The following is a 25,693-nucleotide window of genomic DNA, read 5'->3' as shown; positions in this document are numbered from 1 at the left end:
ATGCACAATCACCTTGTTAAGAGAGCTTTAGAAATGAGAGCAGAATTATGGAGATATAGTATGGAAAAACCATCATCTGCTGGAATTTTGCTCTTGAAGTCTGCCAGGAGAAACCAGCTACCCTAACCTTAAGGCATTTTTGTCGATCTCATTTAATAGCTGCCACAGTCTGTTACAGAGGGTTAACAAGAGTCCACAGACTATTTATACTTGCCACTGACTCTTCTTCTCCCTCATGTCCTTTGCATGTGCCTAAGAGTGACTGGCAGTGAAAGGCTCTTGTGGGCAGAAGCAGCGTGAGGCACACTCCAGAGCTTAGGCAACATGATCGACCACCTGCCAATTCTATGTAGTTTGGAGAGGAATCTCTGTGCTGATCTGTACCCTAGCTAGAGCAGAAGCCATAACTCTAATAATCAGATTTGTGAAGGCCTGCTAAAATAACACAAATGGCAGTTTGAGCCCTGCAAATGCCATATTCGTGCTGCAGAGAGGATGGGAGGAAATGCTTCTTGTGACTGCCCTGTTGGCAAACCTTGTTAGGAGCATAAGAAGAGCCCTGTTGGATCAGACCAGTGGTCCATCTAGTCCAGCATTCTATCTCACACAGTGGCCAGGCAGTCACTCGGGAGGGCCAACAACAGGATCAAGGCCTTTCTCTGATGTTGCCTGCTGGCACTTGTTCTTGAATACCGAGAAGAAAAAGGTCCACGTTTGCTCATCAAACAGCATGAACATAGACTGGTTTGGCAAAGCCCAGAAAAGTTTGTGGGAGGCGGCTTGTATTTAGGAACATATTGAAATATGGGAGGACGTTTTGTTGATCTGTGAGCTGACTTTCAGGTTGGCTGTGTATTTCCTGTTTGCTCCTGCCTCCGTGGTGCTGGGAATTTTTGCTTCCTACCTGTTCCATGCCTTGTTTTCTTTTTGGCCAGTAATGGGGTGGTTCAGGAAGAGCACAGATGGAGACAGGCTGAGGAAAACAGGTTAATGGGCAAGGCTAGAGTTGAGGTAGATGGTAGTGGTTGCTGAGGCGCTAGATTGAGGCGATGGAGTAACTGTGACTGGGTGGGAGATGGTGATGGCAGTTCCCAGGGAGCTTAAGAACAGCATGGTGAAAGCCATGCTGTTCAAGGCTCCTGAGGGTGAGAACCTTGAATGGTGGTTTCCATTAGTGGCATGTGTTGGAGCAGGGCTAGTATGAGAGTCTCTCTACACGAGACTTGACGCGTGTTTGTCAAGTGTAGGGAGACACAATATTAGCCTAGAAGTATAGGTTAAGAAGACAGCTGGCAGAGATTGGTCCTCAGAGGGTTTGTTAATTTCACCTTTGCCTCCAGGAAGGCTCTGTCAATTTCACCTCTCCAGTCTAAAACTGTGGGATCGCAACCAGAAGCCAGCGAGGAATGGAAATGGGCTGGAGTTGCCTTCCAGAGCCAGGCTTGGACCTGGAGAGGTTATAATGGGCTTTTCCTTCTGGCATTTCACAGCCCCATCACTTAGCTCCAGCGTATAGTAAAGCCTTTGCCCTGCCACTGGCTCTGTCTTTTTAAACTCTTGGCTACCATGGCATCTCCCAACATATGTTCTTCATGTGTTAGATGTCTCGTGTAGAGAGACTCTAAGTTATGAACGAAGCCATGTGAAATGAAGGATCTAAATAAGCCCGTGCACTTTGAGCAATGTCTACCTAACACTGAGTTCTGCCGAGTCCAATCTTCCATTTTTGCTGGCTGTCTGTTTTTAAAATTATATATATGTGAGAGAAGCAAGTGGCAGGGTGGTGAGCTATGCCTTTACTGGGGAAGTGAGCAAGGTATGCTGCAGAGGCAAATAGTGACTTGACTCCCCCCTCTGCAACTTATTTCTCTGGAAATAGCATGCATGGTAGGGCCTGGGAACCACATGGGCTGCTGGCACCACAATAATTTTTGTCCTACTTCCTTCACCACTTTCCTGTTTGCTTGAGTCTCTAGAAAGGGGGGGGGGATTCGCATGCAGCCCTAACACTGAGGGGCCCAGGCCACATTCAGGGAGTGGATAGGGGACCACCGTTGGGGTCAGACAACAATGACCTAGTTGTGGGAAAGTGTTGGGGGAAGTAGGGGTGTGCAGGGACAGAAAGATTTGGTTTTCCCACTTCAGAATTTCTGAAGTGGGAAAAAGAATCAGGAATAAGCAATTTCCAAAGTGGCAAGCCACTTCAAAAACTTTTATTGCCCTGCTTCGGTATGCTCTGTGAAGATTCAGAGCACACCAAAACTTCCTGCCCCACTGCTTATTTCACCTGATGGGAGGGGGAGAAGGGGGATCACTCCTCCCCCTCCCATCAGGTGAAATAAGCAGCGGCAGGACTTCCCGCTGGCCAGGATCCTCCCTCTGCTAGCCAGCTGAAGCCCAGAAAGGGTCCTTTAAACTCCAGCTGGCCCACAGGAGTATCCCTCTGTGGGCCAGCTGAAGTGAGGAAAGGGCCCTTTCTCTGCCGCTGGCAAGTGGCAGAAAAACAGCCCTTTAAACTCCAGCGGGCTGGCGGGGGATCCTCCTCCGCCAGTCAGCTGGAGCCAGCTCAGGTTTGAAAGCACCGCAAAGCTTCCCAAAGCGACCCGGATCGCTTCCTGAAGCTTTGATTCGGCATTTCTGAACCAGGGCCAGCATGCTGAGCCCGATTCAGAAATCCTGAATCTTTACAAATTGGGTCCAGTTCAGGTATTTACCCTGAATCAGAAACCCGAATTGCACACACTTAGGGGGGGGGGCCTCTTTCTACATACTAAAGGTCCTGTACAGTGTACTCTCATCACTGTTCTCCTGAATGCCGACCGGTTTATTTCTTTCTCAGTTCTTCTAATTTATCTTTGAAAATCTAGAGAAGGTTTTTCATGCCCAGTTCATCTAGGTATTTAATGGCTAATGTGGGAGTCTCTTCTACCTGTAAAGGGTTTTAAAAAAGGATTGCCATAATGGTTAATGCTGTGCAAGACCAGCATAGTTGTTGTAAGTTTTAAAAACTTATTAAGGCAAAAAGGTCACCTGATAGAACATTCAGGGACTTTGCTCTTTTTATATGGATTATATATATGGATTTATGCACCTGTCATTGTTTTAAAAATTAAAAATTCAGGGTTGTGGTGATGGGTAACGGATTGAAGAAGGGAAGTCCTGGAAAGACAGTTTGAAGCAGTTTGTATGAATGCGTTTAACTATTGGCCAAATAGCACACACCTCAGATTTTCTAAAATTATAATCTCTCTCCATGACCATGTCAGTAGTTCCATTAGGAAGATATTATCAATCAGTGACTACACTGACATTGCCCTGTAAGACCTGATCGTCATCTTTACCATTACAAATCCAGAGGAGTTAGCCGTGTTAGTCTGTAGTAGCAAAATAGTAAAGAGTCCAGTTGCACCTTTAAGTCTAACCAACTTCATTGTAGCATAAGCTTTTGAGAACCACAGCTCTCTTTGTCATGTGTCTGACGAAGAGAGGCGTGGCTCTCAAAAGCTTGTGCTACAATAAAGTTGGTTAGTCTCAAAGGTGCTACTGGACTCTACTATTTTACCATTACAAATGTTTTCCTCAGATTTGCAACCATGCGCTTTTGTCCTGCATCCGTTACCAGCGTAAGGGAAATCAGTGTAGATACGTTATACCCTGCATTCTGTTAATCATAGCTCCAAAGGCAGTTCTTTGCCCTCTGCTTGCAGCGTTTGGAGAGAAAAGCAGCATAGAAATGCTGCAGTAAACAAATAAAATAGCAGGATTGAAAATGCATGATTTAAAAAAATGTATTCGGCCCAGCTTAGCCATTATTGGTCCTGTTTCGGGTGTCCTCGCTCTCCTTGATCGGGGTATGGCAACCCAGGAAAGGGCCTTCTTGGTCATGGCGACAAAGCTCTGGAACTCTCTTTTCTCAGGGGGGCTACCTGTCCCCGTCTGCTGCCATCTTCAGCCAGCCGGTAAAGACTTCTTTGTTTTGTTCAGCATTCTCTTAGTGATCGCTCCGTTCTGTCCAATGTTTTGTGTTTGGTTTTGTATGTAATTTAATTCTGGCTTTAATTGTTGTAATAATGTGTTTTTGTTGATTTTAATGGTTCTTAAGATGTGTTTTTGTGACGTATGTTTTAAGTTGTTAGCCCCTTTGGCCCCAATGAAGACATAAATAAATAAATATTGGTTCTTCAGGTATTCAAAATAGAATAAGGACACTGTATACAATTAAGCCATATATATGCTCCAAACAGGGCTTTTTTTCAGCTGGAACGCAGTGGAACGTAGTTCCGGAACCTCTTGAAAATGGTCACATGGCTGGTGGCCCCGTCCCCTGATCTCCTGACAGAGGGGAGTTTAGATCGCCCTCCACGCTGCTGAGTGGCACAGAGGGCTTTCTAAACTCCCCTCTGCCTGGAGATCAGGGGGCGGAGCTACCAGCCATGTGACCATTTTCTCCAAGTGCAACCCACTGAGTTCCACCACCTCTTTTCTCAGAAAAAAAGCCCTGACTCCAACAACTTAGAGAACAGTCATAAGATCAGAGTGATGAGAATAGGTTAAAAACAGCAGAGCACTAAACCTAGGAGAGGCAATAATGTTATATAAACACATGAAACCAGCAGACTAGTTAAAAATCAATAAAAGAGTGGCATAAGATTTAAAAATCAAGCAGAAATAGCAGCATACAAATATAAAATAAATTCCCTAAGGCCAAGGAGAAATGTTTGTACCTAAAATGCAGAATACAATTTTTTAAAAGTCTGGGTAAATACTAACTGAAGTGCCTGTAATGGACAAATTCTAAATATATGCAATAGAGCAGCAAAAATATAAAATGAATCATAACATATGTTATATAATTTGTAATGTATCATTTATTTATCAAGGGATTTGGGGTATGCACTTTTAACAACATCTTCTCATTGTGCCAGTAAATTGCCATATTTTGTTACTAATATGTGAAGTGCAGCACTGACCTGGATAGCCCAGGTAAAGCCAATCTCATCAGATCTCGGAAGCTAAGCAGGATCAGCCTTGGTTAGTAATTGGATCGGAGACCTCCAAAGAAGACCAGGGTTGCTATGCAGAGGCAGGCAATGGCAAACCACCTCTATTAGTGTTAGAGAGCCAGTTTGATGTAATGGTTAAGAGCACTAGGACTCTGATCTGGAGAGCCAGGTTTGATTCCCCACTCCTCCACTTGAAGCCGGCTGGGTGACCTTGGGTCAGTCACAGCTCTCTCAGAGCTCTCTTATCTCCACTCACCTCACGGTAATTGTCATGAGGATAATAATAACACACTTCGTAAACCGCTCTGAGTAGGTGTTAAGTTGCCATGCAGGGCGGTGGAATGTTATTATTGTTGCCTTGAAAACCTCAACAGGGGTCGCCATAAGTTAGCTATGATTTGACGGCACTTTCCACCACCACCAAGTGAAGTGCAAGCAGAGCCGGATATGATATAGGAACAAGTGTGGATCTCAGTTAATGCAAAGAAAGATAAAGAGGTTAAAATTGGGAAAAAATTGTAAAGTTGCACAGCACTAACCTCAGCCAGTGTTACAAAATTCTGCTGGCCTCAGGCAAGCAAATACTTCCATAGACAATGACCATAAAACCGAAGGTGCTGTCAGCAGGGCCAGCGTGCCCATTGAGGCCAGGTAGGTGGTGGCCTCAGGGCACGAGGGCACTGGAGAGGCGCCGGAGGGAGTGTTGGGGGCGGAGGCACGCACCACAGAGCTGGCGTGGCTGGGCTGCAGCTGCTGTAGCCAGCCAGCCCCGTGCCGCTGCCGCCACACACCCCCCAGCCGGGCACAGCAGCCATGAGCTGCTGCCGGGGCAGCATGCGGAGTGCAGAGCAGCCTCTGCTCGCCACCCCAGCCATCCGCCGGTCAATGCTTCCGGCTTGCGCTGCATGATGACATCGTCTCACAGTCCATGGCTCGTGCGCGCTGTGTGCGTGTGGAAGGGGGTTGCCGCAAGCACCAGAAACCCTGGTGCCAGCAGTGGCTGTCAGTGAATATTAAGCTCCCTTGAAATAGGTGAGTGAACAATTTTTGCATCTTATGCACGGGCTAAAATCAGTATGTTAATAATGTTTCAATTTTTTGTTAAAATGTAAACAGTATAAAGGAGATATGTTATAAGTTATCAGTGAAGCTCTGAATTTGCTTGAACATTCCACCCAAATTAAGGATTCTTGGTTAATTTTTTTAAACCCCAAATATCAAATGCTAACTAGAGTGGATCATAGGTACCATATCACCCTAGTTTTGTTCCACCTACACTGCCTCCAAATTTGCTTCTAGGCCCAAATCAAGGTAAATGGCATTCACTTTTTAAGCCCTGCATGTGTACCCCTACATGAATCTACCCAACCATTGTGGTCATCTTGAGGCGCTCTGCTTTGGGTCCCCCCTGCCATCCGGGGCGACCTGAAAAATGGACTTTTTGGTTGTGGCACCAAAATTGTGAAATTCCCTCCAGTGGGTGAAGATATATTTCTTTTGTCTTATGTTCCCTCAGAATTCCAGCTTCTTGCCTTATGTTTGAATTTGCTCTGTTCTTAACCCTGGTTTGCACACTCCTACGTGAATGTGGCCCTTATAACCTGTCAGCACATTGGTCCTCTTAATTCATGCCTGCAAGCATTCTTGTTGTTGTTGTGTTGCACCAATTGGCACTTTTTAGTTGTCTTCAGAGGCAACCCCATATAGCATCCTATAGAGCAATTTAAACTGGGAGTGTTTGAAGCATGAATAACTACAGCCTAATCATGCTGCTTAAGGAATGGCTGCAGCTGATGCACTAGCTGGAGTTAGTGAAATAGAAAATAAAATGAAACCTTTCCCCCTTCTTTTTAACAAGTGGCAGCTTTGGTTTCTTCAAACTGTAAATTATTTCGTGCTCAAGAGGATCCAGTACCTTGAGGCTCTAAATATATAAATGGATTTACACTTAATCAATCGTTATGAGACAGTTGAATTAAAAGATCTTTAATCAATTGGCAGCCCTCACTTGATACACAAATGGAAACGTCAACCTACTTTAATCTGACCATCAGGTTTTAATGTGTTACTTCGTGATAGCTAGGATATGTTGAAGCATGTATAACTTAGCAGTGAACCTGCTGTGGAAGTTGACTAGTCCCCTTTTGTTCAGCCTTCTCTTCCAGTTGGAACTCAGGAGTAATCTTTCTGCTTGCAGTAAAGGACATGAGCAGAGTTTATCTTACAACACAAGTAGAAAAGTTCTCCGGCCGTGAAAGCCTTCGACAATACACAGAAAAGTTTATTGTATTCAGCCATAGGCCATTACAAGTCACAGACAACAAACAAAACAGAAACACAAGCTTGAATAAAATTGATGTGACATGGTCAAAGGATTAAAATTTAAAACTAGATACAACCATCAAACTATTTCTGGTTGTCAAATTCATATAGGATAATAAAAGCATACAAAGTTAAAACAGTAAAAAAAAACCAGTAAAAATCCCCAGTGTTCAATGTTAATGTTATCCCTTAAGCACAGCATTAGCCCATATTTTTTTTTGCAGCCAGGGCATATAAAGCCATTTTGTAGGATATGTTAGCATCAGAGTCGGCTAATAAAACTGCAATCTTCTCAGGATCTGAGTGGGTACAAAGGTTGGACAACATCTCAGAAAGAAATTTAGTCCTAGGTTGGGCATACAACGGGCAGTTAAGAATATAATGAGGTAAGTCCTCAATTGTGGATGTTCCACAGGGACAGAAGCTCTGGTCCTTAGGTATTTTACTGTAGCGGCCTGCTAAAACTGTGGTTGGCATTGTTTCGAAGTGTAGGGATGTGAAGGCTGCTCTAAGATTATAGTTTGCAATACTAAGTAAGATGCTCTAGAATGATTGCACTTGAAGAGTTTAAACCAAGAGGCTGACTGACAGTTCAAGACCGCCTGTCTGTCTATCAGGGCATCACCCTTATAGACCCAGTCTCGAAGATGTAAGTTATTTGCTGAGGGGTTATATCTTACAACACAGAACTGCACCTGCTTCCATTTTTAGACTCTTCCTCTGTACACACCTTAAATTTTAGTTGATAAATCTTTTTACTGTGCTTTAATGTGTAGTGAACAAATCCTCCATATTTCCCTGTTACCAGTTTCCATCAGGATAAGAGTCTTGTGATTACTACAAGTATGTCCTCAGACACTCTCCTCTTCAATCCACCTCTGTTTGGATGAAGTGGAGTGTACAGCTGTCTTTGGTTTCCCTGCATATTTGTGTATGAAAAGCTAATTTTAGAAACCAGTTTTTCTTCACAGAAGCTCAGAACCAAAAGTGTATGTTTCAGTCAAATATATTGTCAGCTCTAGGGACGGCAGTCCATGGCAGACAGACCCCCCCAACCCCTCACCACAAGCACTCCAGTGCGTTGGTTGAAAGGTCTTTATTTAGAGATCCATTAAGTTCATGGGCACATCCATAGAAGGGAAAGTTGGCAGGAATGATTATACAGGCAAAGGCACTATTGATATAGGGAGTACTATTGCCCCCTCCCTTGGAGCAGTTTGCATTTAGGCGTGAAAACCTAAGAAGTTGCATGAGAACACAATAGCTTAGTCTGGATAGAAACGGCAGAAGATTACAAAGAAAGCAAAGTCGTTCTCTCTCCCTTGGGAAACAGTTACGTTTCTGGTTCCAGCTGCAAGGCCAGCGCCGCATATTTTCAGAGATAAGAGGCTGGTTACTTTCCCTGTGAAATTGGCATTAGTACTTGCGTTTTCAGGCAGGCCAAGAATGGCATGACTATGTGGCTACATTACAAAGCACAACTATGTGAGCATGGCATGAAATCATACAGTAGATCAATACAGTGAACAGTTAAGATCAATACATCAGATCAGAGAACACATCAATGGCATGGGTGTGTGTGCACACATGACATATATTTATTTTGTCACCTAACAATAGAGTCTGGTTTTAAATGTATCTTGTGCAAATTTAGTGTATCTGTTTTTTATGCTTCTGCCTAGAAAGTAGGATTTTACGTTTTAGGTTTTGTGACTAGCAGAATTTTGAAACAGACGCCAACAAATGTTGGTTGACTTTTTAAAGTTCAAGCGCATGTGTAAAACACACACATGCCCACCCACCGACACCCCCAAACAAGAAATAATTATTTTAACTGCATTGCGATACTAAATGATATTCTTGAGGCAGAGTTCCATAATGGGGAAAGTAGGTTTTTATCCATCCGTTTTTCTACATGTTCTTCTTCAGTTTGTGGAATGGTGAGCTTTGTTACCTTTGGGCAAAACGCTTGCAGTAATATGACTGCTGCTTGAACGTGCTGTACTCTTCCATTGTTACTAACTTGTTAGAACTGTTGAAATAGTGAAGTAAGCAACAGCATTGCATGTGGTTAAGCTGCCTAACTGAAAGTTCCTTTTTTGTTCTCTCTTTTCTTGAAGAGCTGTCTCAACTTTTCATAGAATTTTTCTAAAGTCAAAGAGGGAAAATAAGCTGGTATATCCCTAATGCTGTTATACCCTGTACAGAGGAAATGTGGGTGGTGGCATCTTAAACACTCTCTGAGTAGGCATAATAGCTTCTATTTCTCAAACACTGTTTCTTGTTTTCTACGCTTTGCATGGGCACTTAGTATGGAAATTTAGACTTTGGGCCTGATCCTCCCTAACATTCCTCCCTAACATTCCAAGTATCAAAAAGATAATTTGGCAAATAATACATTTTAGGACTGTATGGGTTTCCCAGATGAATGGACTGTAGGAGGCAGCTGCATGCGGGGAGTAAAAGAGTGCCCTCCCCATTCAATCTTGGCCCTCACTGTAGTGTTAATATCCTTTGGCTGTGCAATACAGCTGGCCTTTGATACCCATCACCGTAGAATGTGTGTTAGAATAATGGGTCTGAAGCAGGGTGGATTTGATTTAAATCAAACTGATTTAAATCACGATTTAAATCACTAGTCATTAAGGCTTGATTTAAATCATAGTTTTCTACATAAAGACTAATTCTTGTTGGTATAACTTTAATATGCAAGTAGATGCCTGCCTTACCGCTAGGTAAAGGAACTTCATTAAAGTATTCCCAAACTGGGTCTCTTTTACGGCCTGCTGCCATTATAGTTTTTTTTCTCCAAGGAAAGAATGTGATAAACCTCAGGTCATACACACAAAAGAGCCAAAGACTTGTGCAGTATTGCGCTCAAAAAGTTTCACTTTCATTTTGTACTGCTTGCCCCTCCCTCCTCACACTTAGTTTCTTCTTGTGCAGATCTATTCCACTCCAAACAATCAGAAAAAGATTGTTTCTATTCACTGAACTTCTTGAAACTTAGCACTGGAGGGGTTGATTCTGTCTTCATAGGTTTGTAGAACAATAGGATTAAGGTCTTTTTCTCAACTCTGTTCATGTTATAACATTTTTGCTGTGAAGAAGAGGCATGTGATCTCTGCTGAGCTGACACAAATTCAGTTTTGAGAACTGCAAAACCAAGCATCTGTGATAATATCTTGTAGGCAGAGAAACTGCCCAATAATCTTACAAAAGCCTCTGGAAGAGCATGACATTGTGAATGGATTAATGGAATTTATTTACCAAAAAAATTGAACATATACAGCCTTATTCTACATAATTAAAAACTAATCTTTATTTCATGATGGAATAACCTTTGGATGGTAATATATTTTCCTCGAAAAGCATTTTATTTAAAAAAATCCGATTTAAATTAAAAAAAATCCGATTTAAATAAAAAAAAATCCGATTTAAATAAAAAAAATCCGATTTTTAAAATTTTTTTAAAAAAATCATTGATTTTTATCCACCCTGGTCTGAAGCACTGCTGTACCAAGTCAGCTATTAGTTAATCTAACTATTGTCCACTTGGGGTCTCCAACATCCTTCTTGCCCTTGCTACCTGAGGTAGAAGGGATGCTGACAAATCTGGCTGTCCTCAGAATTATGTAGGTACTTATACTTTGGATGGAGATTTTTTTATTTACTCATTTATACCCTGCCTTTCTCCACAGTAGGTACCCAAAGCAGCTAACATTCTCGTTTTTGCTCTTTTATCCTCACCACACCCCTGTGCGGTAGCTTAGGCTGAGAGTGTGCGATTGGCCCAAGGTCATTTTGAAGTTTGAAGATGGGCCTCCCATATCCTAGTCCAGCACTAACTGGTACGCCACACAGGCTTTTCTTCATGCTACTTGATTTATTTTCATTTTCCAGTGAGTAGTCACTACTTTCTTTCTCATACTTTTGCAGTGATGTCTCTTCTAATGTAATTGGCACTTATGTTTTGCTATTTATATAAAGTGCTCTGCCCCTGTTTCAAGTTTTGTTCACAAATCCAGTTGTGGCTGGCAAATACGGCTTCCAGAAGAGAGCCCAGTATGTAAAGCCAAAACTGTATAACAGTATTAGCTTGTGGGTGGTTTTATGGTTTGCTAATGCATTGGCTTACAGCCCATACCTGACTCGCCAAGTCTGATCGTGAAAGGATGGCCATCTACTCTCTCTCTCTCTCTCTCTCTCTCTCTCTCTCTCTGTGAATTATTGTTGGGGAAGAGAATGTTCCCTCATCAGATTTAGACCACAGTTTATAAAGGCAATGTAATCCTATGTGTGAAAACGCCATTTGCAATAGATGTTAAAATCTAGGCTTGATCTGCTGGATTGTACCTTTATGCAATTGCAAATGGACTCGAGAGATTCCTGTGTATGTTACCTTTTAATTGTTCTTGCTCTAACTGGTAGAATCTCTTCATTTGAAGAATATGCTTGCCGGTTGATACTTTGTCGGTCTTTTGTTTCCTTAGGTGCTTTTCCCAATTTCTCATCTTGGCCGTGCTGGAAATAAAGCTGGCAGTCCGTGTGGCGAGACAGCGGGAAAGGGGTTTGCACACGATTCAGGCTGGTCAACAGTATAGCAGCCTCGAGGGGTTTTCCAAGTTTGCGAGCATGGCTGCTTGGGAGAACGCTGAGGGAGTGGGAGCAAAGTAGCGTGCCGTGACTGTGCCCCCACCAGCGCAGCCTTCTGTGTGAGGTTTCCTGCATGCCATAGGCTTTGTATGCTTGGTTTCCCTCTAACTTAATTGAAGTAAGTGTGGCTATACAAAAGCAGCTTAATGCAAGGTACCCATTTGGTTACTGTACAGGAACTTGCGCCTGTTGATTTTCAGTTCCTAAGGATGTGTGTGGAGAAGGGAGTGGGAGGGCGGCTTTATTTTCAAATTGGTAGGTCTTATTCTGAATAGTCAAGTACCCAAAGGAGATGGTGACTAAGGCATCACTTATGTGCCATGCCCCTCCCCCGCATCAAAGCTTGTGAAAGGGCAAAAATAATGAATTTGTCGGTGGTAGCCCAACTTGTCAATTTTTAGCCTTGGACACGCATGCTGCACGATGGATAGTATCATTTCCTGAAGCTTAAACTTTGAAGGCCCCAGACGCAGCTGAAGTTTAGTCTGTTCTCTTTCAAGTGTCACTGAAATGAATGGAGAGCGCTCAGCTGCAGTGCTTGGCAAATGATTGACTGTGTGTTTAAATCCAGAACAGTGTTCCTTGCGGCATGTGAAACGGAGCTGTTGCTTCCTTTTATAGTCATGCTACGCACTGTATTTACTTACAGCTCTTGGGCTAAATTGCTCTAAAACATACATGGGAATCGTATGACTGACCTATCAGTTAACATCCACAGGAAACCTGTCCTGCCCTAACTTTCCACTCCTGCCCATTTTGGCTTTAGTTCCTATCTGGATGCAGTCTTGTAACTGATGGAAACCATTATCCTGAGAACTGTGGCTAATGGAATTGAGAGACTGCGTGTCCTACTATGCCATGCTGTCGGTTGGCTTTGAGGTCATTGTTTTCCATGCAGTGCTTAAAATGTGTTCCCTTGAGTGCTCTGATCTTTTTCATGGTCATGCCGGCTGAGCAAGTTGTTGACAGAAAAACAACTAGTAGTTTCCTGAGACCAGCATACAATGGGTTTTTTTAATTTAAGCAGGCTTAAATAACAGAAGGCCTGGTGGTTGAGTGGTGTCCTGTTCTGGATGGATCTACACACTCTCCAAAGGAGCAGTGATATGACCCTTTTCTTTCTCTTGGGTAGATTTGGTCTTTAAGCCTTTTATTCTTACCCCCTCTTGGTAGATTGCTGCCACCAGGAATTAAATTCCAGAATAACTTAACTTTCTCCTTTTAGTAACGTGCCCAAGGGTCAGGCTCCTTCGTGGTACTATGTGGCCTTGAGGATAGGAATGGGATATAGTAATGACAGATACTCTGAGATATTAAAAAAAAACAAAATAAACTTTTATTTTTATAAGAAGCGTATCAGTTTCATATTATTTCTAAAACTTGATGGTTTCAAAGAGTAGCTCTCAATTCTTAAAGTTACTTTTACTTAAACCCAGTCACACACATTTTCTCTCAGGCTTCACACACAGTGTGCCTCCTTTTGATATTAATTTCTCTCTCAATTTCAAGTAAAACCTTTTCTCAGGCTTCGCACACAGTTTGCTTGCTTTCCCCTTCTGAACGTTCTTTCACAAACACACAGTTCAGGCTTCCACATAGGTTATATTTCTCTCAGAACTGCTTAAAAATACTCAGGCTGCACACAGCTTGCCTGCTAAAACCAGACTCAGTATTTTTCACAGAACTGCTTAAACATGCTAAGGCTGCCCACAGCTTGCCTCTCTTGCCCTGACTGAATCTTTTCTCTCCACTCTCAGTCCAAAACTGCCTTCACTCCTCCCTCACTCTCAGTCATCAACCGATCATCTCACTCACTCATCCCTCTCTTTCACCTCCACTCTTCATCTATACCGCACCATGCATTTAAAGACACACACACCCATTTACTTAAAATCATTACAAGCAGGTTTGCTGCTTGGGGGTTCTGCTGGTCCCTGGCCTGTTAGATAAGCAGGAGGCAGTGGTGGTCAGGAGCACATGTCACCAGCTTCAACTTGTAAGGCAGCTGCCGCTTTTCCAAGGTGAAAAAAATACCTGATTATGCTCTACGTGGGGCTGCCCTTGGGGAGTGTCTGAAAGTTACATTATGTATACAGTGCTGTGGCAAGAATGTTGACTGCAGCAGGCTGTATGGACTAATTCAACAGTGGAATCGGCTGCTTAGGGAAGTGATGGGTTCCCCCTCATTGTGAGTCTTCAAGGAGTGGCTGGACCAATACTTATCGGGATTTTTTATTTATTTGTTTGTCATTTATTGTCCGCCTTTCTCACTGAGACTCAAGGCGGATTACATAGTGTGAGATTTGTACAATCAGTAGCAAGACAAGGACAGGCATTTCCGTATAGTGTCAAGAGCATTTCCATAAACAATGTCATAGGATAAATAGAAACAAGTTTACAAAACCATAGCATTAGCAAGGATCCAGTTTTAATTTATTTTTCAGCCATTTCACTATGGCTGTCAGGCAGCAATCTAAGATTTCTGTCGCATCCTGTGAGGACCTGGATAGTGAGATACAGAGTTGGGTGTCATCTGCATATTGATGACATCCAACCCCATAGCTGCAAATGAGTTCTCCTAAAGGTTTTATGTAGAGGTTGAATAACACGGGAGATAAGATAGCACCCTGCAGAACCCCACAAGATAGTTCCCATTCTGGAGATAGCTGATCTCCGATGGCAACCCTTTGAATCTGTTCCTGCATTGAGTAGGAGGTTGATGGTTTGTAAGTTCCTTCGAACTCCATGATTCTATGATACTCTTGTTTTGTCTACACTGACTTCTGATTTGCTTCTGGGCCCGATTCAAGGGACTGATGGTGATCTTTAAAGCCATATATGGCTTGGGACTAACACACCTTAAGGACACTGTACTCCCATATGAACCTGTCTGACTATTATGGGTATTTTCAGGTACCCCTGTCATCTGAAGCTAAACCGGTGGTAACCTGAGAAAGAGCCGCTTTTGTTGTGGCACCAAAACTGTGAAGTTGCTTCTCCAGGGAGATTTGTCACTCCTCTTGTATTGTTACTTTCAGCCAGTGGGTGAAGACAATTTTCTTTGGGTTTACAATTCAGCCCCCCAAATTAGGAGCCGGACTAATCTTTTCAGCCTTCGCAGTTTTATATTTGAATGACCATATTTTTAAATTCCTGCTGCAACAAAACCTAATCCTAAACTTTTCAGTTTCTCATAATTTATTAAAGTATGATGGAAGTATTGTCACATATAAATAAATATGGAGTAACCCTGGTTGTCATCACTGCTGTCCCCATTCCATATGGCTCTTACTCATGCTGATCCCATGACCCCAAATATGGCCTTGTTTGTGGTCAAAGGGGTGTCCCTTCCCTCTTTTCCTTAGGGGAAGAACTTGTTGGATACAATCCTTTGTACTTCCTCTGATAAATGCTACAGTTAACTCATTCTTGAAAACACTAGGTGCCGTAATGAAATTTCTAGGCATCAAGGTGACTGGGCACCCAGGATTTGTCAAGACCTGGGGTGGGTGAGTGCATGTGTTTGTTTTTCAAAGCTGGGCTTAATGTTGAAGGCCCAAATTTGGTAGAAAGGCATAATAAAATGTTTTAAGTAAATAAATAGCATGCAAACACTCTCATTGTTTTTAAGGGGTAGGTTATGAGACAGTTCACACCTTTCTATTTGAAATGTTATGCTTTGGGTAGAACTTACTTGAGTTCAAATATACAAGCTCTAATTAAAAAACCTCCTATGTTTTCAAATTCCCAGATACAGAATGGGGAAGGGAACCAAAAAGCTGTATGTCTGTCTGTCCTGTCCTAACCCTGGTTTGGCACAGGCAATAATGCTCCTAAATACTTGGGGCAGGAGGGGAATAGAAATGAAACTAAAATCAGGCCATATGTATTCTTGGCAGCTGTGTATATTCCTCATGATCTGATATTGCTTCTGAACTGTGATCAGGTTCAAGAAAGCTTTGGAAAAATAGTTCTAGAGTCAAAAAAATGAGCACTGAGTATCATCATGTCTCAGCATCATTTATATGTGGAGCTGAGACACTGTTGAAAGATTATCATCAGGACTGTGGCTCATCTTACATTTTAAAGAGGCGGTGTAATCTATTGAAATATACCCCTTGTTTGAAGCTATTGGAAAATGTAATATGAGGCACTGAATATTGATGTCTGCTTTGTCACACACAGGTCTTTGCACTGAGACACCTAGAAGTAGGTTTCCCCTGCCCCTGGAATTTAATACCTGTAGAGCAATTGCATCCTTGGATTTGAATATGACTAACTTTAAAAGCCTTAGGCTTTTAAAGAGATGAGGGGAAAGTTGTAAACAGTTGTATTGGCCCACACAGAATCCAGAACAAGAAAGAAAATCTATGCAATACCTTAATATTAGGTTCATCCATGACACAAAGATAAGAGCTTTCTGCTGTTCATGTCTTGTTTAAGTTTTTGTACCCAAACCCATAACTTGAATTGTGGCAAAAAATCCTAAAAGGAGCCATCATGCTAAAACAAAGCACAAGCAAGAGTGACATATTAAATAACATATAAACTATCCAGTAGGATCATACTTACAGCGATAGACAGTGCATAGCAGTAAAATCTATAGTCCCTTTACTTATGCATCTCTTTGGGATCACTTCCTTACAGTACAGCCCTCCTATTTGAGTAAAAAGCCTTCCTGAATAATTCAGTTTTGCATTGTTTGTGGAAAGCCAAGAGTGGGAGCTTTCCTGACTTCCTCAGATAGGCTGTTCCATAGGGTATATGCTTTTTTATTTCTAATTTCATTGACATATAGTAGCAATTGTTTGTATCATCATGATTCTCTTATATTTAATCATTTCAAGAGTGATTACACTTGTTTTAAATAAAAAGCATACACTGAGCAATGTTTAGCAGGAGTATAAGGTTTTCAGTTGACACTTGGCATAATTAAACTTCTGACTTCTCTTCAGTCACAGGGCTGATGACCTGGTAGAGACTGATTAGACAGAATAATCATCCAATACAACCTTGTGGTTTGGTGGTTAATGTGCTGCTCAAAGAGACTCTGTTTCCATGTACCTGTTTTAAATGAGTGGGATAAAGCTCTGTAACAGTATAATTACTGACCTGCCTGGAATGGTGATCAGCTACTTGCTAATCAAAGGGGCCGTCGTCCATGCGTAACCCAGTTAAGATCAGAGAAGCTTGCTGGTGGAGTCCTTCTAGAGGAGCTTTCTTCTGGGTAGAGTCTCGTCCTGCTTACCAAGTTTATTAAGATACCAGTCTCTTGAAGTTTCTCTGGAAGCTTTTTCCTTTTATAGATGCACAAGATGGAGGTATCAGATGGATGACAGGTTACTGCTTCTGGTCATAGATCTTTCTGGACGAGGCAACAGCTTTACCTCAAACGTATGAGGGACTGGATCTCTAGACTGCGCTATACAAGGATATCTTTTTGGAAGTAGTATTTCCTCAAAGGAGGAATAATCCAAAATGAGTCAGTGGAAGAGCCTCTTCTTGGGGATTCTGGACATTATTTTGGGGTCACCTGTGGCGCAGAGTGGTAAGCTGCAGTACTGCAGCCCAAGCTCTGCTCACGACCTGAGTTTGATCCTGGTGGAAGCCGGGTTCAGGTAGCCAGTTGGAAAGAAGAAGGGAAAATTCCCTGCAGGAAGCAACAACACTCAATGTGCAAAATCTCTCTTATAATAATAAATATTTGATTTACAAAGTGCACGTGCCTCTTACTTCTTCAAACAGTGTTACAAATCCATTCATAACTACAATTCCTAAACATACAATAATCCAAAGACGGCGCAGTATACAAATGGACTTAGGTTTGGTAGAAACTCAGCCCAGCTCTAGTCCTTCAAATACTTCCTTTAGTTAGTTTGTTCATTCTTCGCATGCTGTTATTTCAATCCCAGGTTCTTCCAGGTAGGTGATACCGTTCTCAATGTAAAGGGGAAAGAAGGACCGCCACGCTCAATCTGGGGCCGGCTACGAACTCAGATTTCGTGCCACCTTCTTCAGGAGCGTGTCACACTCCCCCTCCGAGGAACCATCACCACTTCATATCTCTCCCGTCCTGGACAATGGCTAGACCTGCGCTCAAGAGTGGTGATGGTTCCTCGGAGGGGGAGTGTGACACGCTCCTGAAGAAGGTGGCACGAAATCTGTGTTCGTAGCCGGCCCCAGATTGAGCGTGGCGGTCCTTCTTTCCCCTTTACATTGAGAACGGTATCACCTACCTGGAAGAACCTGGGATTGAAATAACAGCATGCGAAGAATGAACAAACTAACTAAAGGAAGTATTTGAAGGACTAGAGCTGGGCTGAGTTTCTACCAAACCTAAGTCCATTTGTATACTGCGCCGTCTTTGGATTACTGTATGTTTAGGAATTGTAGTTATGAATGGATTTGTAACACTGTTTGAAGAAGTAAGAGGCACGTGCACTTTGTAAATCAAATATTTATTATTATAAGAGAGATTTTGCACATTGAGTGTTGTTGCTTCCTGCAGGGAATTTTCCCTTCTTCTTTCCAACTGGTATTGTTGCAGGAACAGCCATTTTTGGGTTAGGTTCAGGGAGCCGGCTCAAGGTTGACTCAGCCTTCCATCCTTCTGAGATTGGTAAAATGAGTACACAGTTTCCTGGGGGTAAAGTGTAGATGACTGGGGAAGGCAATGGCAAACCACCCCGTTAAACGTCTGCCAAGAAAACATCATGCTGTGACGTCCCCCCATAGGTCAGTAATGACTTGGTGCTTGCACAGGGGACTACATTTACCTTTAGACTGTTTCATCATAGCATGACTGTCTTTTGGAATGGTTTTTGTGTGCTATCTGTGCCTCACCGGCTTTACTTTCTTTTGAATACATTCCTGTGGATACTTGTAAAAGATTGATTGTTCATTTCATTTAGAATGCTATAGAGACACAAAGGGAAATGATTGAAAGCTTAGCTGGAACTCTTTGGCCCTTGGTGATGCCATTTCTTAGGAACTGAATAAAGGGAAATAGCACATCAATCCACCTATGCCAGTGTTTCCTATTTGTGGCACCCACAGTAACTTTCCCTGGCACTTGCCATATATTTCAGGGAAGTAGGTGGGCCATTGTGAAGGTAGAACCAGTGACTGACTGCCTTCCAGAAGGGGCTTTTTGCCTGGATTCTCCCCAACACTCCCCGGAGAAGGATCAAGAATCCTGTAAACAAGCTCCACTTATCAGCTGCGATGATTGGGGTGGTGACCCCACAAACAGCTGTCTAGAGGGGGAGCACCGGGGCTACAAAATTGGAGCCCCAGTCAGTTGTCTGGAGAGGTGGGGAGGAGTGAGTGCCCAGGCAGCAGCAATGGTGGCACAGCCCAGTCAGTTGATGTGTAGGGGTGAAGAAGTATTGGGACAGCAATGGTAATGGTACCCCAGTCAACTGTCTGGTGGGCAGAGGGGGGGAGACAGACACACTCTGAGGCAGGAAGTAAACCACAATTTTACTCCCTGCCTTGGCATATCTCTGTCTCTCTTGCCGTCTCCAGTAGCCTATGGAACTCAGCAAAAGCAAATCGAGAGCTTCTTCCCTTTACTCATTGCCCCACCTTTGAGGACAAGAGAGTGACTTTATCATGCTAATCCTATTCAGCTACTGGGACAGAGAGATTGATTTGGGGACAGGGACTAAAACACTATGTTTTAATATGTTTCCCAATCCACACTTGGCTGCTTGTGTATATGTGTGTGTGTGTTATCCCCCCCCCATATTCTTTGTGTGTTTTATCCCTCCTTGGGTTGCTCTCTCTCTCTCTCTCTCTCTCTCTCTCTCTCTCTCTCTTGTTTATATTCCCCACTCCACTCTCTCATTGATGTTTGCTTGGCTTTGCTTCCTGTGGCACCTGTTTTGTGCTTGGCTCCATCTTCTGCAACAATCGTTTTGTGGTGGCACCTACCACCCTCTCACAGAATTCCAGAGGTGCCTTCATACTAAAAAAGGTTAAGGAGCCATGCTGTTCTCAGGCAGCACATTCAGCATTAATCTAATTAGATACCGTTATTGCTAAGATCTAAGGCAGATCATGCAGTTTAAATTGACAGAGCCAGTCAACAGGATGAGACCTCTAATAAGCAATGAGATAGGACTAGGATTATCTGAAACAAATGTGATACAATGAAGAAAATGGTATTACTCAAGTATAAAACAATGCAGTGAGAGCAGAGATTCTCAAGTAATTGGGGTGAGCCTCAGCTTTCATTTTAAAAGTTAACTCTTTGAGTTGATTTAGCAACAATTTTGTTTCACCCTCCTTTTTTGTAGCAATTTTGCTCCTTTAGCAGCAATTTTGTATCAGCTTCCTTTGGAGTATATTTTATGTTTATCTTCATGCACTGGCTAAATGCTTTTTCCAGGGTACTTTCAGGTGGGTAGCAGTGTTGATCTACTGTAGAACAGGAAGATTCAAGTCCAGTAGCACCTCGAAGATCAAGAAGAGCTTTCAAGGTATTGGCTTTTGAGAGTCAAAACTCTCTTCATCAGATACGAAGGGAGCTTTGTCCCTTAAAAGCTTATACCCTGAAAATCTTATTAGTTTTCAGGGTGCTACTGGACTGGAATCTTGCTTTTTCAAGAGATTCACTTTACGATATCCCACTGCCTGTTCTGAGCTGGATCATGCCTTTGATCCTAATCAACTTAACGTAGACCTTTCAGTTAATTTTCTGCCTGTAATATATGGCTGCTGGCATCCAAGGTTTTGCAAGAAGATTCAGCAATTTATGTGTTCTGGCCCACAATATCTCCATTTCTCACTAGGACTTTCTGAAAGAGTATCTTTCTTTGCTGTCATGACCCCAAGAAAGGTTATCCTCTCCTGGCAATCGATGCCTCTCACGCATTGCAGAGGCTGCCTCACACATATAGAGATAATGCTACTTTACTCTTTTCCATTGGTGTCCTGTCCTGCGCATAAGGCAGGAGACTTTTAAAAAAATGATACACTTTGGACATGAGAGTGAATGGTAACAGCCTTTGCCAGAGCTTATTAGGTTGTCTTCCTGAATATAGCAGTACCTGCCTCCAGCCTGCCCGTCTCCCCATATGCATGCCTGTCGAGAGAGTGCAAAGAAGAAAAACAGGCTGCTAGTCTGTAACAACTATTGACATAGTCACACAACCTACTTTCAGCCTACTTTCTTCCTTGCTTCTGCTGACTCCTGTGGCAGCCATGGGAAGGCACGCACCTTGTGCTTTCGCTCCATGATCAAAACAGAGACCATCTGAAGAACTGTGCAGGTGTCCCTCTCAAAGAACCTCAGTGACAGAGAATCTATTTGTCCTCTCAGTTCATCCTTCTGCAGACTCTTATGCTACTGGCGTTCCACTGGTTGAAACCACAGAAGAATATTCTGAATTAGCTATAATAAATTAGCTGGCAGTATAGCTGATTACTACCAGGAAATGCCTCTCCTTGGGAGTTTTCCTAATATTTCACCAGCATGGATAGTAACAAAGCAGTGGACAAGATGCATTTAGATCTATCTAATATGCAAATGGACTACATTTTGGGATTTGGGAAATCCCAAAATGCTTTAGGAACTGGCTCAGAGGTAGAAGGCGAGAGGCCATAAAGTGCCTCATCCATGAGACTTAATGGAATACCATGTTTATCTACACGTATTGGTCTGTTGTAGTTTCTTAGATGTCAGGGTAAATTATGAGTTCAGAAAGGCGTTGTGATCTTCCATCACTTTTTATCTGCTGCCTAACTATGATTTAATTTTCAGAAATGCTGAGCAGGGCGTCCCCTTGCTATGAAGATAAATAGCTAGGCATTGCTTCAAATACTTGAGAATTTTTAAAAAGCTTTGCATAATTGAACTGCGCTGTGATTAGTAATATTTTTAAACTACCCACTAGATTTCGTTCCAGTATTAACAGCATATGAAAGCCAGCGTGAGGATGTGTTGTTGTTGTTGTTTATTTTTTTTTAATCCTTCCCTAAAGGAACAAATGTTACAGGCTTTCTAGCAGCTGCAGGCCTTCCAGGCAACCAGCTTTTGAAGTCTCGGTAGCTTGTAGCGATATAAAGCAACAAATAAACATGAATAAAGACTTTTCAAGTAGATTCTAGAGGCTAATGGGGAGCAATAGGAATTCCAGGGGGCTGCAATGATAAATGACCGTGGAGAGCAATAACATTTCTGTTTGGTTACTTAATACAGAGGATGCTTGTTTGGAAAATAAAGCAGGCGTAGTAGCAAGGTAGCCTTAGAGTGCATTATTATAGGAGGTTTAAAATGTTTTCCTTGAACCTCCATATTAATGTGTTCAGAGAATTTATGGAACTCTGGCCCAGTATGTAGACAAGTGGAACTAGGGCAAGCCAGAGTGATGCGATACATCTGGATTAAATTATGATGTGGAAGTAAAGATGCTTGCCTTTCCAGGGAAGGCCTCTTATTGCCCTGACAAACTGTGGGGAGTTGTTTTTTAAAAGGACCTTATGGGCCTGATATAATTTGATACCATGGGGTGGGGTGGGGGGGAGGAACACCTGTCTCTTCCGTGCCTTTTTCTTGAGCCCAAACTGCCCAGAGCGGGGAGAGTTTGTAGCTTTACTTTGGAACTTCACATGCAGTATTCCTTGTATGTGACTCTCCAAAATGGGGGGAAATATCTGCCCCCCCCAGGGCCTTTGGCTCAAAAATTGTGCGGCTGGAAGGTGAGAGCTCCCCTCCCATGCTGTGGTCTGGAGTTGAATTTGGGTCCCTGCAGTCCTTTAAAAAGCTGTTCCCTGCAGCTGCTGTGGGGCTGTGAGAAAGGCGAGTTGGATCCGAAGACATGGACCTGACTTGTTAAAAATCTTCATGGGTGGTTTGTTTTGAAGTGTGGGAGGAACTGGTACTGTTTGTTTACTTTATTTGCACAGCATAACAATAAAATATTTGGGATAAATACCAATTTTGCTAAAGGATGTGTGTGTATGTGAGCTATGTAACGTTTTGTTACATTTCTAGGCTACTTAATAACAACAACAACATTCGATTTATATACCACCCTTTATGCCCACTCAGAGCAGTTTACAAAGTATGTCATTATTATCCCCACAACAAAACACCCTGTGAGGTGAGTGGGGCTGAGGGAGCTCCAGAGAACTGTGACTAGCCCAAGGTCACCCAGCTGGCTTCAAGCGGAGGAGTGAGGAATCAAACCCGGCTCTCCAGATTAGAGTCCTGCGCTCCTAACCACTACACCAAACTGGCTCTCTTTAGGAAGGTTTTGTAGCAGAACAGAACATGTGTTGGCTAATTTCGACTGCTGTTCTGTGATGTCTTTCTGTAAGCAGCTGAGCATGAATCTTTACCCTCATGTGTTTTTGGTGGAGTTGAACATCAAATTGATTCTGGCAAGTTGAATCTCGTTTGCATATTTGAGGCTGCTGTTATTTTATAGGACAATTGAAGAATTTCCCATCAAAGCAGTTGTAGATAGTTTCATAAGATTTTTCACAAAGCAAAGGGTTTCCCTTGAACAACGAAAATGGTGGTTTTGGTAACATGACAACTTGTCCCGTTTTGAATTTCAGGTGTCATGAACAGTGGCATTCTTTGCAGTGTTTCAGTAGCTCATTGAGAAGCACCATTTTGTTCAACTTTTTAGAGAGTCTCATTTCTTAGTCCCTGATGAAACGTAAGTGATGGACCAAGGTCCGTCACTTGGTGACTTTATATATACACATTGTTAATTATGGGGGCAGGAAATGGAGAAGAAATACTAAGTTTGTGATCAATTTATAAGAAAAACAATAAAATGAAGACTAGTATATTTTAGACTGGTCTGCAAAGAATGTTCGCATGTTGCAGCATTGTATTTTGATACTGGGATGTGAGAGGTGTGGAGGGACAGAGCTTATGGCAGTGGGTGGTTCCAACTGTTGGATGGTAGCCCTCTTACAGCGCAAAGCTGGGTAACCTGGTCATTTATCATACTGGGAAATTTCCCAATGTGCCACAAGCAGCAAGGTCTATAGTGCCTCTGAAGTGCCTTGACTCATGTTATTCAGTGGATATGACGATTGGTATGGGCTCACCATATGGCTGTAGCGCAGTTGTGTTTTCATTTGGTTGATTACAGCTGATTTAAATGTGAGCATTACTAATGAAATTGACTTTGCTGGGGCAGGGCTAATGCTTGCTTACAGTACTTCCTGTGTTAATCTAGTTGATAAGGTCCTGTAGTAGCGGAGGAAATGTGTAGCTTCAAAGGCTCCTGTGTTGAGTTGCAAGTTCTGTACGAAGGACCTTCAGCACAGTGCAGTTTAGGTAGATCCACTTCTGCTATGCTCTTGGGCGGTTCCTGTACTGCTCAAATTCTCTTCTCCCCTTCCAGCTCCCATGGCATCTGGTCTGTCATATTACATAGGCTGGAATAGTACAAAGTTCCCAGTGATCACTATGAAATAGTGCAAAATTCCCAGTGATAACTGTGCAATCGTTCAAAGTTTCCGGTGATCACCGTGCAATAGCGCAAAGTGTAAAGTTCCTGGTGATCACGTTGCAGTAGTACAAATTGCAAAGCTCTCAGAGATCACTGATTTGCTGCTGAAAGTGTCACGGGAACAAATCCGTAGAGTGACTTATTTATGCCATGCACCCCTGGGTAGATTAACTATTAGGGCGCCATGATGTGGGTTCTGCAGGGGGGGGGGAATTAGAACTGGATAATTTTGTAGAAGACTATCAAATGCCCTTAAAAGAGCATAAACTGATTTAGCATGCTTTTTTGACATATGTAGTAAACAAACTTTAAAAGTACTTTGTGTTAATTTTTGTGTCCTGATAGCAACAAGTACTTGAACTGAATTATTTGATTAGGAAAATAATCAGGTATAGTGTAATAGTTGTGTGGAAATTATTTTTGATGGAATAATTTCTGTAAAAAAATAATGGTGCTATAGCATGTGCGTTGTTTAAACTTCAGAAAGCCCCACAAAAGCACTGGACTTCTTGTTATGCAAATTTTAGCGTGCTCAAAGAACAGTACTGTGGATATCCACTCAGACATTTCAACAGAATTTAATTCTTGTCCATTGAAGTCATTGTTATCACACAAGGGCGTCCGGTGGAGCTGATGGGAAGTAGCACAGACGAGAGGAAATGCTTCTTTACAAAACAAGTGACTAAAATGCAGAATTCGCTGCCAGAGGATGTAGTGATGGCCACAGGCACAGATGTCTTTAAAATAAGATTAGACAGATGCATGGAGGACATGTCTATCAGTGGCTGCTAGCCATGGTGACTAAAGAGAACCTCCACATTCAGAGGCAGTAAACCTCTGAATATCAGTGCTAGGTGGCAGTGCCAGGGGAATGCCTTGGTCTCTATGCCCTGTTTGTTGGCCCTCCAGAGTAACTGGTTCTGTTACTAGATGAAGTTGGGTAGCCATGCTTGTCTATGGCAGTAGGGAAGAACAGAGAAACACTTATAAACTGGGGATGGATGGTGCAGCAGCAGCACCTCTAAGACAAACAAAATCTGCGGTAGGGTATGAGCTTCCGTGAGTCTTCAGAAGTGAGCTGTGACTCACGAAATCTCATACCCTACCACAAATGTTGTTAGTTTTATAGGTGTTACTGGACTCTTGCTCTTTCCTACCGGTTCTGCTACTGTGTGAGACAGTATGCAGGACTAGACGGACCACAGTTCTGATCTAGCAGGGCTCTTCTGATGT

The 25,693-nt window shown here is 42.7% G+C and overlaps 1 protein-coding gene across 1 annotated transcript in view; it reads left to right on the top strand.

The window, feature by feature from the left end:
• PELI2 (pellino E3 ubiquitin protein ligase family member 2) overlaps positions 1 to 25,693 on the top strand; it is a 126,070-nt gene that overhangs the window by 13,921 nt on the left and 86,456 nt on the right. The window lies entirely within an intron of this gene.

Source organism: Eublepharis macularius, chromosome 2 (assembly GCF_028583425.1).
Source record: "Eublepharis macularius isolate TG4126 chromosome 2, MPM_Emac_v1.0, whole genome shotgun sequence".
Taxonomy (NCBI): Eukaryota; Metazoa; Chordata; class Lepidosauria; order Squamata; family Eublepharidae; genus Eublepharis; species Eublepharis macularius.
Note: the sequence above shows the minus strand (reverse complement) of the source record. Positions and strands in the feature narration are given on the sequence as shown.